General features: G+C 32.9%; 2 pseudogenes; one reads left to right on the top strand and one right to left on the bottom strand.

Annotated features, from left to right (window-relative positions):
* LOC120165803 lies at positions 1 to 1,660 on the top strand (annotated as a pseudogene).
* A 3,105-nt stretch (positions 1,661 to 4,765) lies between these two features.
* On the bottom strand, positions 4,766 to 7,843 carry LOC120165833 (annotated as a pseudogene).
* Positions 7,844 to 13,074: the final 5,231 nt, after the last annotated feature.

Genomic DNA, 13,074 nt, shown 5'->3' with positions numbered 1-13,074 from the left:
TTCATTCATTTTACGGAATTTGAGTGCCAGGAAAGCACCGAGGCTTTTAAGAATTTAGCAAACTGTTGTGAAACAAATCGTTTTAGTTTCAATTCCGTAACCAAGGATTTAGAACTTTCGAAACTGGCATTGGGTTGTAATCCTACGAAAGGGAGTCCGAGTTATTGTAGTTCGAAAAAGTTACCTCCTAATGATGTTTTTTCGAATGTCTGGTGCACAATCACCGATCTCCCACCGGCCTTGATATCGGAGATTTTGAATTGTCTTGACCCTAAGGAGCTTGGTGTAGTGTCTTGTGTGTCGACCACTCTCCATAATATTGCATCTGAGCATCAGGTTTGGAAGGAATTTTATTGTGAGAGGTGGGTTTTACCGACCGCTGCTCGGTTTTCAGATGAGAAGCAATGGAAGGAATTGTTTGTGGAGAGGGAGTATAGGAGCAAGACTTTTTTAGGAAGGTATAGCATTGATGTTCTACACGGTCATACTGAAGCTGTTCAAACCGTGTTTTTATTGGCTTCTGCCAAGCTCATTTTTATAGCCGGATATGACTCGGTTGTTCGAATGTGGGATATGGAAGAGGGGTTGTCAATCTCGTCGTCCCGGCCACTTGGTTGTACTATTAGGGCAATCGCAGCAGATACTAAATTATTGGTTGCTGGGGGTACTGATGGATTTATCCATTGTTGGAAGGCAGTTGAGGGTCTTGAGCATTTGTTCGGCTTTGGGAACACGAGGGGCCTATAACTTCTCTTGCTTTGGACCTTACTAGGATATATAGTGGTTCTTGGGATATGACTGTTCGTGTCTGGAACCGGTGATCACTTAAGTGGACACAGATCTTGAGGCACGGCGACTGGGTTTGGAGCCTTGTTCCTCACGACACGACTGCTGAGTGCATGTCCGGTTCGGATGTGTATGTTTGGGAGACTAACAGTGGGACTCTGTTAAGTGTCATTCATAATGCTCATGTTGGTTATGCATATGCCTTAGCATGGAGCTGCACCGGAGACTTCCTTTTTACCGGAGGAGAAGATGGGGCAGTACATATGTTCGAGATCATAACCGAGTCTAAAGAACATGCCATCGTGCAGGTCGCAACATGGATTCCTCACTCAGGAGCCGTTTATGCCCTCACATTTGAGTTTCCTTGGCTTGTTTCAGCTTCCAGTGATGGGAAACTCGCTTGAATTGATGTTCGAAAGTTGTTGAAGGCCAGTAGGCAGTCATTAGGGAAAAGAGTTCCTAAGGTTAAAGAATCTGACCAAAATACTACAGAACCACCCCAGAGAATGCTGCATGGATTCGGGTGCAATCTGTACTCGGTTGATATCGGAGCAGATCAAATCGTCTGCGGTGGTGGTGAGGAAGGCGTCGTTCTTATTTGGAACTTCTCACAAGCTCTAGAAATCGAGCAGAGGGACTGAGCTCTAAGAGGACTACGTTTGGAGAATAGAATGAGGCAGCGCAGACTTCACGTCGAGATGAACAGTAAGGGTGGGCAAAGCGATCGATGCTCGGTTGCTTCCAAGAAGAATCCGGTGAACGGTCATAGCAAACGCAGCATTAACTCGAAGGTGAAGACATAACATCTGGTATGGCTACATACTATATATTCCTTTGAGCTTCCAACACATTTGCAATTCTCCCTACACATTTGCCTCGTATTTTAATCTTCATTTTATATCATATCATTTGCATGTCATTGTTGCTTGTTCTTTGTTATAATTATTGCTTTATTTTGATATTCTTATTTTACGATATCAAGCAGCTCGATTCGATCCATCCAACACTCTTGATTAAAATGATGTGCTTCCATAATAGAAATAATATGCATTATTAATAAGATTATAAATGATTGTTACAAACACACTTATTATTGTTAATTATGCAACGATTGTTGGTCTTTTAGTTACAATTGATTACTTGATTGTAACAATTATTAAATTGAGTTATCTTATTATTATAATTTATAAATAGAAGGACCGGATTGTAAAAATCCTTTTACGAGTGTGAAAAGGATCATGCTTCTGAAATGCATATTTGATAGAAAAAAATAAAACAACATTATAACAGGGTTTTATTGATATTTACGAGTGTGAAAACAATGTTTTGAAATAGATTTTTTGTAGTACTTGATTTAGATATCGCTAAATATTTTAGCTACAGTCTCCTCCTCTAATCGTGAAAGAGCTCTACTGGATCTTTTAAACCTTGGAGAAGTAATCTTCATCTTTACCAACAACCACCTTAGAATTCCCTTTACATTGGCCTTGCGTATCGATTTTCCTCAAGTCGAACACGATCTATACTCAGATCGATCGATAAATCAGAGTGAAGTAAAGAGGCGATTACAAGTAGTCGGCTTTAACGGCCGCCTTGTTGTAGCAGCGACAGTGAGAACAATAAACTTGAGTGATCGCCGTCATCGCCATTGTCGTCCAAAAATGAATATATAGAGAGGGAGAGATTGAATTGTGTACGGGTTCCTCCAATAGTGATTTACGTGGGCGAAAAGGGTATAATGGGTTTTTTATTCAGAAAAAGAAAACAATGGGTAATTTATTATTTATAAAAATATTTATTTCTTTCTTTCTTTATAAAGCAAGAGGAATGAATAATTTAAAAATCAAACTCCGATATGACATAAATCAAGATTTTATCTAAACAAATAAATAAAATATTGAATAAAGTATACAAATATTATTTCGATTATAAGGCGTTAGTTTATTAAGTTTTAATACTATTAAAAATTATAAAATGAGATTACGATTATTGGGCGTTACTTTGTTGAGTCATTCTATTAATAAAAATTATAAAATTATCATCGGACTATTGATATATTTTAAACTATGTCCATTTCTATTTAAAAAAATTTGAACTCATGAAGTGATCTTAATTGTAAAAAATGAATGTTATTCTCAATAAAAAAATATTGGGTTCGAGTAGCGATTTCTACATTGTGCATTGTCGATAGGTTAAGAAACTTTTAACAGATATTACTTTGTAATTATCTTAGATTATTTAAAAAATTATTAATTATTATAATTAATATAAGAATGTTAACCTCCATAAAAATCTTGGGTTCGAGTAGCGATGTCTACAATGTGTGTTGTCATGGGTTATGAAAATTTTAAATCGATATTACTGTGTAATTATCTTATATTATTAAAAAACTATTAATTATTATAATTAATATAAGAATGTTAATATCCATAAAAATCTTGGGTTCGAACAACGATGTCTACATTATGCATTGTCATGGGTTAAGAAAATTTTAAACCGATATTACTGTGTAATTATCTTAGATTATTTAAAAAACTATTAATTATTATAATTAATATAAGAATGCTAATCTCCATAAAAATTTTGGGTTCGAGCAGGGATGTCTACATTGTGCGTTGTCTTGAGTTAAGAAAATTTTAAACCGATATTATTTTGTAATTATCTTAGACTATATAAAAAAATTATTAATTATTATTATTAATATATTTTATAAATATATCAACAATCAATTGGTTCAGTGAGATGAAACACTAGATCCCTTAAGCAAGGTTAAGCGTTCGAATCCTGATGATTACGAATGGAGTAAATTGAGTTAGAAGGGTCGTCTTTGTCTCTACAGCACCCAATCCAGATTAGTTGATCAATCAATCAGATACCAATGATTATATAAAAATATATTTTATAAATATAATTAGCAGACAATATGAAATTGCACAATAATATAAACATTTGTTATATGATGAGGGATAGCAATTAGTCGGGTTGGGTAAGTTTTTGACCAACCCGACTTTAGTCAAAAAGATACATCTTCTCATTTTCGATTTAAATTTAATTACATTATTGTCTCGGATATACATGATTCAAAGATTTTTAATCTAAACTCAAATCAATCCGACACAATTTTATCTTTTATAAAATTTGAAAATCTCAAATTAAAAAAATCCTATAAAATTAGATCAAAATATATCAAATTCGAATAATATTTTTATCTCTAAATATGATGCTAAAACTTATATGGTATACAATTCGTAGTAGTTGATGTAAGATGATACTGATCATGTGTTTAAGAATTATAAACTGATAAGAATTATAAGTATTATTGATTAAACTGATGTGATTATAAAGTAGTATTTGTTTTAAAGAAATTTAAGCAATGAACGTTTAAATACATCGATATACGTTGATGCTTGATCTTAAGATCTCTAGAAACAAAAATTATCTCTTTAACCACTAAGATAATTTAATTTGTGCATTTATTGAATTATTTTAAATTAATAACAAATTGATAAATATATAAATTTGGAATTAAGATTATTATTATATCATATTATATCTTTATTTTTTTTGGTGCCCTTTCAGTTCTTAAAGCTTTGTCTTGACTAATCAGATCGATCTGGGTCGTACACCTGGTTTTGATGAGTAAATTTCTCAACGGAAATTTTATGCATATACAAAGACTAAAACTCGAGACATACTTAAACGATATCAAAATTGCTTATCACTTAAACTAACACATATTTATTATTATATCTTCATCTCGTTAAATTTTAACGAAAATTTATAAGTTTATTACTAAGATATGAAAAATATCATTATGGACGAGTTTACCGGAAAATATTTTGGTATTTTTCATTAAAATTAAATTTCACAAAAATAATATTGTTGTTTAAATGAAATTACAATAATAACATTCTTTTAACGAATTCACAATGTAGTGAACAAAATCATCTTCGCCTAAACACAAGAAGGAAACTATTGTCGTGAAAGAGGAACTTACTTTTCTTCAGTCTCCCGAAGAAGATGAAGATATCGTTTTTCCTTTTCTATCCGAGGAGCTGGTGAGACCGGCGTCCGTGCTTCCTTCGGTTTTCGGCTTCTGCATCTGTAGGAGTTTGAGCTGGTGTTGCAGCATCTACTCGGTTTCGAAACAGAACAAAAGAAACAAGTTAGGAGGATGTCCTAGTTGTGACATTACGGTCTCGTGCCATGCAGCGGATCACACAATTTATTCGTATGTATGTATACACCGAATGTCGTAATGTACGAGAATAATATCATCGATACATAAATGATACCTCAATTTGTTGATGAATGATCTTTTTCTGAGCTTCCAAGTGAGAATCTGTAACGTTCGAGTTACAGCTCAATGCCTCTCCCGAGTTACCTTAGCAAAAGGTAATTGGAAACGAACAAAAGCATAATGCGGGAATTGTGGAAACGGCATGTTAGCTTGTCCACCGGGAATGGCAACTTGTTCTCCGGTGGATGTGCTCGCGCCGTTAGCTTCAACTTTCGTGGAATCAGCCAATGACCCGTGAGCCTTGGGAAGTACAACATATCCAGCAGACCTGCATATACAATGCACAATTAGAACAAAGTGCAACTTGCTCAGCACTAACAGCAGTATAGCAGAGTTGTTCCCTTTCAATCGCGGTTATGCATCTTACTTTCAAATGCTCATTTAAGTAATCATGTAGCTCCTTTAATAGGTCTCGATTTTAAACGATTGTTAAGTAGTTCCCGGCGATTGACAGATAAAAAAGTCGCTATCAAAAAACGAGGAGAGATTATAAAGATAGCAAAAATTAGGAAATTGCATATTTTGTTGTCATGCAGCATGACAAGCGTAAAACCAAACTAGAGTGTTTGCAGAAGGATAGACGCAAGATCTCTGGTATATCGATGCTGCAGAGGCAGCAGCCTGAAGCCTCGCCTGATGCTGGGTCAAATTATCAGCGGCCATGTCACCAGCAGAACCTTGTCTAGCTGAACTTGTGCCAGACCCTGTTCCCACTTTAAACAATTAGCCGACATTTTTCAAACAGTAATGTCGGTATGATAACAGCAAAGTTAAAGAAGTTAGAAGCAATTTCGCTGCAGACCTTATAGATTAACAGGATACCTTGGACAAAGCTACAAAGTTTCAAAATCTTAGGCAATTTATCCATTCATGATCTATCTTATCTAAAAAATGAAATAGATTCATCAAAGAAAGACTTCATCTTATGATAGATGATGTTACAATGAGGTTAAGACTTCATATTATGATAGATGCTGTTACAATGAGGTTACCTTGCCCTTGAGCATCGGATGAACTTGTTCCGTTTTCGGGTGTGGTACAACCAGAGCTCTACATGTAGGGCAGGTATGCTGTCTTTCCAGCCATGATCGAAGACAGTGCACATGGAAAAGATGTCCACATATTAACTTCTTTGCTGTGGTCATCTCTTCACGGCATATAATACACGTTGCATCGTTTCTAGTCATCCAATCGGTAAGCAATTAAAATATTCCTAAAACTATAAAACTGAGTACATAAACAAATACTATTTTGACTCACGCAGTGAGTTCCTCAGGGGTTGCATCTGGGAATCTATCATTCATATTCGAAGCAATCTTCCTATAACGCATGTAGTCAGCAACACGAATTTTGAAATTCCTAAAGGTTTCATATAGCTCCCGTATTAAGTGAAGAGGTACACCATAGTTCCTGCAGAAACAAATTAAAAATCAACAACCACATCATTGATCAATATGTTGGACATGTATACACACACAAGTAAATTAAGATACAAGGGGGAGGAAAAACTAGTCATGTTATGTAAATTATTGTAAAACATGACAAGAAGAAATGCATTTAGAAACTTTTCGACCGATAATCATTAATCACAAACGAAGAAAATCTGCCAAGTTAAAAACTTACTCAAAATGCAAAGAAAAGGGAAACTGAAGATTGTCGTGTTTCGATCATAAACTTGATAGAGCTGGACAGAAACAGACAATCTAGAAGAAGAAGGAAACCCGGGAAAGAAACAATCCGAACGTGAGACAACATAGGGACAGAAGGGGTTGTTTCAATGTACTCAACCCTTCTCAGTGACAGCCAATGCAAAGCCTTGATCAACAATAGAGCAGTAGCCATCGCGAGGAACGGAACAGAGAAGTCCTGCCGGAAAATAGTGATCGCAAAGAGGATCTCCATGACCTCTCTCCACGACTGCTCGTTCAACCGCTCGACCTCGGCTTCACGAAGGGAACCGAGGAATATCCGCTTGGTTATTTGCCATAAGGTGCACATAAAGACAAGCCCCATGTTGAGAAGCTGCACCAAGTTGATCTTCGATGTCGATAAATACACCATAGCGGGATAAAACTGGCCTCTACTGTTGAATGCAAGATAAATAACAGCTAGCATCGCCACTATGCTGACGCCGGCATATGTTTGCAGCCTCATCATTCCGTTCGGGCTAATTACCACACCGCATCGAAAATTAAAATCTAGAATCAACGTACAAGACTAAATCCTTCAATTAACCACTTAGTTCGTTATGAAACAATAATAGGAAAGCATCGCCATCATAGTACCAAATTGCGATCGCAACACAAAATAACAGCAGCAGTATAATGGTTTTCAAGATCACCGACTGCATTAGCAATTTACAAACATAATTATTTTTAGTAAACAATTTGCTACATCTACCGCAGTGGATATGATTGCGATCAACTGGAACTATTTAAGAAAATTCAAAAAAAAAATCTATATCCTGCATCCAAATGCATGTAACTATACAAGTACAAACATGAATTTCAACCAAAACAAATTCAAATTTCCCATGAAACTATCCTCTCCCGTAAGCAAACAATCAAATACGAGAACTTGGAAAATCGAAAAAATTCAATCAAATTGTAGTAAAATGTAAAGTAGATGCAAAAAGAAGAGATTAGAATTGACCCCCGAGAGAAATTTGGCGGGAAATGGAACCGACAATGAGAGAGGCCTTCGCCTTTGATATTTCTTTCTTCTTTGCTGGAGAATTATAACTAATGAAATAACGAATTTCTCTGAGCTTCACCCAATAATTATGATGGCTGTTTATTGAATTTACTATTTTCTTTTCTGAATTTAGTAATATCATCGGAATAAATCAGCTTTTAGTCCCTGAATTTTTTTTATTTTATTCAATTAGATCTCTAATTTTGTATATCCAGCGTCAGTTTCGAACCTGACAATCTTTCTAGGGTAAATTACAAATTTCATCACTAAACTTTACTCACTTTCCTATTTTACTCACTGAACGTTAAAAGCTTTCAATTTCCTCACTAAACTTAATATATAGAGTTTTTTTGGTCACTGAACTTTACTCACTTTCCTATTTTGGTCACTCCGTCGTTAAATAGTTAAAGGCATTAAAAATGATTCCGTTTTTAAAAAACAAAATTTTAACCAAAACGACGTCGTTTTGCATCTATATAACAGTCCATGTCTCAAGTAAATTCCCAATTAAATATTCAAGATAATTATGTCTGTATTCTAGAAGATACTGACTAGACTGTCGAAATCTGTTGGGTTTTGGGCTAACTAATTCAATGAAGCTTCTGTTTAAAATAAACCCTAAAGAAAATAAATCAATAATATCTAAAAAATAAATGAGGAGTAAATAACAACAAATCTATGCAATATTAAACACTTATCAGTCCATTTTAACATCGTTAACTATTTAACGGTCGAGTGACAAAAAAACCCTATGTATTAAGTTCAATGAAAAAATTGAAAAGATCTAAAAGTATAGTGAGTAAAATAAGAGATAGTAAAATTCAATTACCAAATTTATAATTTACCCTCTTTTTTATTTGAGTAAAGTACATAAAAGATCAATTAAACCATGTATAAATGAATGTTTGATTATTGAAACTTTAAAAGATAAGATGGTCATTTAATTTATCAAACTAGTATATTTTTTAATTTTTAAAAGGTAGGTGGCCAATACATTTATTTGAATATAGCTCAATTGTAACATCCCAAAAATCAAGTAGTGACTAAATTGTAAGATTTTGAAGCTTTGGGTTTAATTTCAAAAAATTGAAAAGTTTAGGGACTTAAATAGGAATATTTTGGTATTGGATTAAACAACAAATATGGAAGGAGTGAAGGGTATTATGGTCTTTTCAGCTTAAAGAATATTTTATCTCCTTTATTAGGAGATAAACACGTGAAAATTTGAGGGAAATATCTAGAAACATTTATTCTTGCCTTCTTCTTCCCGTTGCTTCACTTCAAAGGTAAGATTCTGATTTTTTGTTGATTTCTTCAATTTTTGGGTTATGTTGAAGGCTTGGGTATTATACAAACTTAAGGAAAGCTTGTATAGGATTAAAATAACAAGAGGAGAGAATTAGAAAGAGAATTGTAATAAGGGTGTAGAAGTGAATTATTGATATAATATAGTTTTTGGAGTTTAGTTGATAGATTTGACTTGTCATGAGTTGGAATAAGAAGTTTAAGGTATTAGAAATGAGTTTATAACATGTTGAAAATTTAGTAAAATTCTTAATTTCAAGAGTTATGGTGAAATATTGAAGATGATGATGTATTATAGTGATAAAAGATAGTTTAAGTGATTATAGTTGAGTTTAATGGCAAATAAGGAGTTCTAAAGTGGAGTTTAGGTGAAGTGTTGGTAATTTTCGGGTTATGGAACTAGAATATGGATTAGTAGTATCGGTATTGGATGAGTAATTACTGATACTACACGGCAAAAATATGTGATAATTATGCGTGTGTATCGATACTGCATGAACAATATTGATACCACAAGGCAAAAGTTGGTAAAATCTTCATTGGGTATCAATACTGAAGTGATAGTATCAGTACCATGGGTATCGATACCAATGTGGAAGTATTGGTACCATTCTTGCAATGAAATTATAGAATACTGAATAGTTATTGATATTGTGGGATGGTATCGATGCTACAAGTTTAAAGGTATCGATACTGTACTTGTAGTATTGATACTACTTAAATTGGAATTAAGAAATCAGTGCTTTGATTAGTTTATATTAGTAAGAATCTTTTCTGGTAATTCGAATTCCTATATTTATTGGATTGTATATTCGTGTAGATATCGATCGAAAATAAAGTCCGGACAAGTTGACAAAGTAAGAACTTCCGAGAGAGATAAGAGATTGGTATTGACTAGTGAGACCAAAGTGAGTACATGATATTATGTATAGGTTATTTTATGGAATTAAGACTTGCTATAAGTCTAATTCCAATATTAGATTACATGAGTACATGAATAGAAATATGTTAGTGTAATGATGCTTATGTGTACATGATTATATACATATGTCTAGATGTTAAGTGCATTTCTATACATGACTGATGTGAATGCATGTATGTGTGTGATAAGCTATGTGACTATGAACTATGTGGTAATAAGTTATGTGATTACATGATCATAAGAAATAAGTCATGCGACAAAAGATATGTGATTACATAAAAAAATGATATAAGCTATGTGAAAGTGATCTACGTGACTATATGTCTATGTGATACAAGTTATGTGACAAATATAAATGATAATGCTCATGTTATGTGATATGAGAGCTAGGGGTATAGTTGGCATGCTAAGAGTCGAGGGTTCTATGTGGTCCTTCGGGACATATATATGGTCTTTCGGGACATTTCTACGTGGTCCTTCGGGATAATTTTATATGCCCCTCAGTGAAATTTTATACGAGGTGTGGTGAGATCATATGTGCACAACCTCAATGTACTCGCATACCTTAAGTTCTCAGTAATGTACATGGGCACATAAAATACATAAAAAGAATGAATTTTATTATAAGATGACATGTTATTATTTGTGAGATGTATTACAAGATTTATGTGATATGGTATGGATTGTTTGGTTAATTGAGTTATATGATAATTATGAATGTTAGGTATAAGAGTATATGATTGTAAAAACTAATGATAAGAATGTGAATAATGATAATAATAAAATATGTGCATATAAGCATGGTGTTGTATGACATGTCTATGCATTGTTAAGTTGTTAGAGTTACCATTATCCGTTTACATGTCTCATTAAGTCTATAACTTAGCGTGCGAGTGTTTCACACGTAGGATCAGAGAAGCTTTAAAGCGAAGATAGGCAGCGGGGACAACATAACATCAATAGAGATTAGATCAAAAGAAATTTAACAATATGTTTCTTTGTTGTATTATATAACGTTGGCATGTACTTAAGGGATTAAATTATATAATCTCTGATAAGTTTTTTGTAAACTTTTTGATTTAATATATTTAAATTATTAAATATGTTTAAATTAAGTTTGAAATTCTCCTCTGTTTTATGTAAGTAAATGATTTGAAAGGTTAATGTGACATCTCAAACTAGTATTCGGGTCAGATATATGTTAGGGTGTTACATCAATAATATCATATGTGTTGTTTTAGTTTTAGTCTTTTAATTATATATTTTCTAAAATTATGACGTGTGATATAATATTATACAGTCTTACGCCGTAAAATAACTAAAAATCCAAGAGTATTGTGGACAAAAATAAGTTCAAGGATTAAATTCAAAATAATTGTGAAATTTGAGTATCCCCATATTATTTTAGGCTTAAACGTCTCAATATCCCTAAACCAAATCATTCATACCAAATTAATATTTAAAGTATTTTTCGAAATATTTTATCTTCTCAATTATAAATTATTATCCCGTTTACCTTCAAATATTAATTCTGTTAAATATAAAATTCAGTAACTAATTAAAATTCGCTACGTCACCTTCTAATTTTTTTTTATCTAAATAAATAAAAATCAATTAATAAAATAAAATAAATAAAATAAAATATCAAAATCTCTATTTCTTTCTTCCCCCAACCTCACCTTCACCGTCCCTAACTCAACACCTCTGTTAAGTCTCTCTTTCATTTCACTACATAAATCTCTCTCTTTCAGTCTATTAACCTTGCGACTTTATCCACTCAAATCTGCGATTTTTGTTTTTCTTTGTAATTGTCCATGTCTAATCATTTCTCTTTTGCTTCTTTATTGTACCCAAAGTTTCCATCTTTAAAACCCAAATCTCAGAACCCATTTGTCTACAGCTCCTACCCTTCAATTTCTTGTCCAAGAAGCATTAACCCCTGCGCAGTTAAAGTAATAGTAGAAAAATCTTCATTTCGGATTTATGTCATTTCTTTCTATTATTGTTTTTTTCTTTTCATTTTTAACCCATCACATCTACATTGTATATTCACTTTGAGAACCCATGTCTGGAAACAAAACACTACCATAAACAGTGTTGAAAATTAAGTTAAGCAGTACCTGCATCTTCATGATATATTATTTATTCACCCATTGAACAGAAAGTGAAAAACAAAAGATCCAAGAGAAGTAGAACTTTTGGTTCTTTATTTTCTGAACAAGAAATTGGAAGAAAAAAAAACCCTTTTGCTATAAGGTTTTAAGAAAGCAAGGAGAGGATAAAGGCGGCTTTTTGAGGGCATTCAAATGCTGCTCTTTTAGAGAAGAAAATAAGGAGAAGAGAGAGATACAAGGGCTAAGGCGGTTTTGCATATAGAGGTGAAGAGGGAGTGACGTTTATTTTATTTTATTTATTTATTTAGATAAAGAAAATAAAAATTAAAAGGGGACGTGATATATTTTGATTGGTTTAAGAATTTTATATTTAATGAAATTAATGATTTGAGATAAATGATGTAATGATTTATAATTGAAGGGGGAGAAATGTCTTAAAAATATTTTAAAAAGTAATTCGATACAAATGATATAGTTGGAAAATGACGCATTTAAGCCGTTATTTTATCCATTTCCTTCATCAACATTTTTTAATTCTTTGAACATTTTTTTTATGTAATTACAGTCCTCGGAACCAATCAGCATAGCCCGATGGATTCATGTTAAAAGTTTGTATATTTAATAAAAAAGTAAGCTTTGTTTTTTCCTGACAAAAATATTAGATTATTAATATTTAAAGTTAAAACTTTGAATTCAATTAAAAATTTATAAGGTAATACATCATTACTCATTAAATTTTGATTGTGATTTTGATTATCGCACTAAACTATAAAAAACTACAATTAAAACGTTAATGTTCTCCAATTGATATATTTATCATTACACCCTAACCTCCAAACATATCATATTTTTTGGTATAAAACCCGATATTAGATCTATTGATTGATTAGTCCGAATAGGATACTGCATAAGCAAGGACGACCCTCCCAACAATTCAGTTTGCTCAGTTCGTG

This window comes from Hibiscus syriacus, unplaced genomic scaffold (assembly GCF_006381635.1).
Source record: "Hibiscus syriacus cultivar Baekdansim isolate YM2019G1 unplaced genomic scaffold, ASM638163v2 tig00111614_pilon, whole genome shotgun sequence".
NCBI lineage: Eukaryota > Viridiplantae > Streptophyta > Magnoliopsida > Malvales > Malvaceae > Hibiscus > Hibiscus syriacus.
This window is presented reverse-complemented; position numbering and strand designations above follow the sequence as displayed.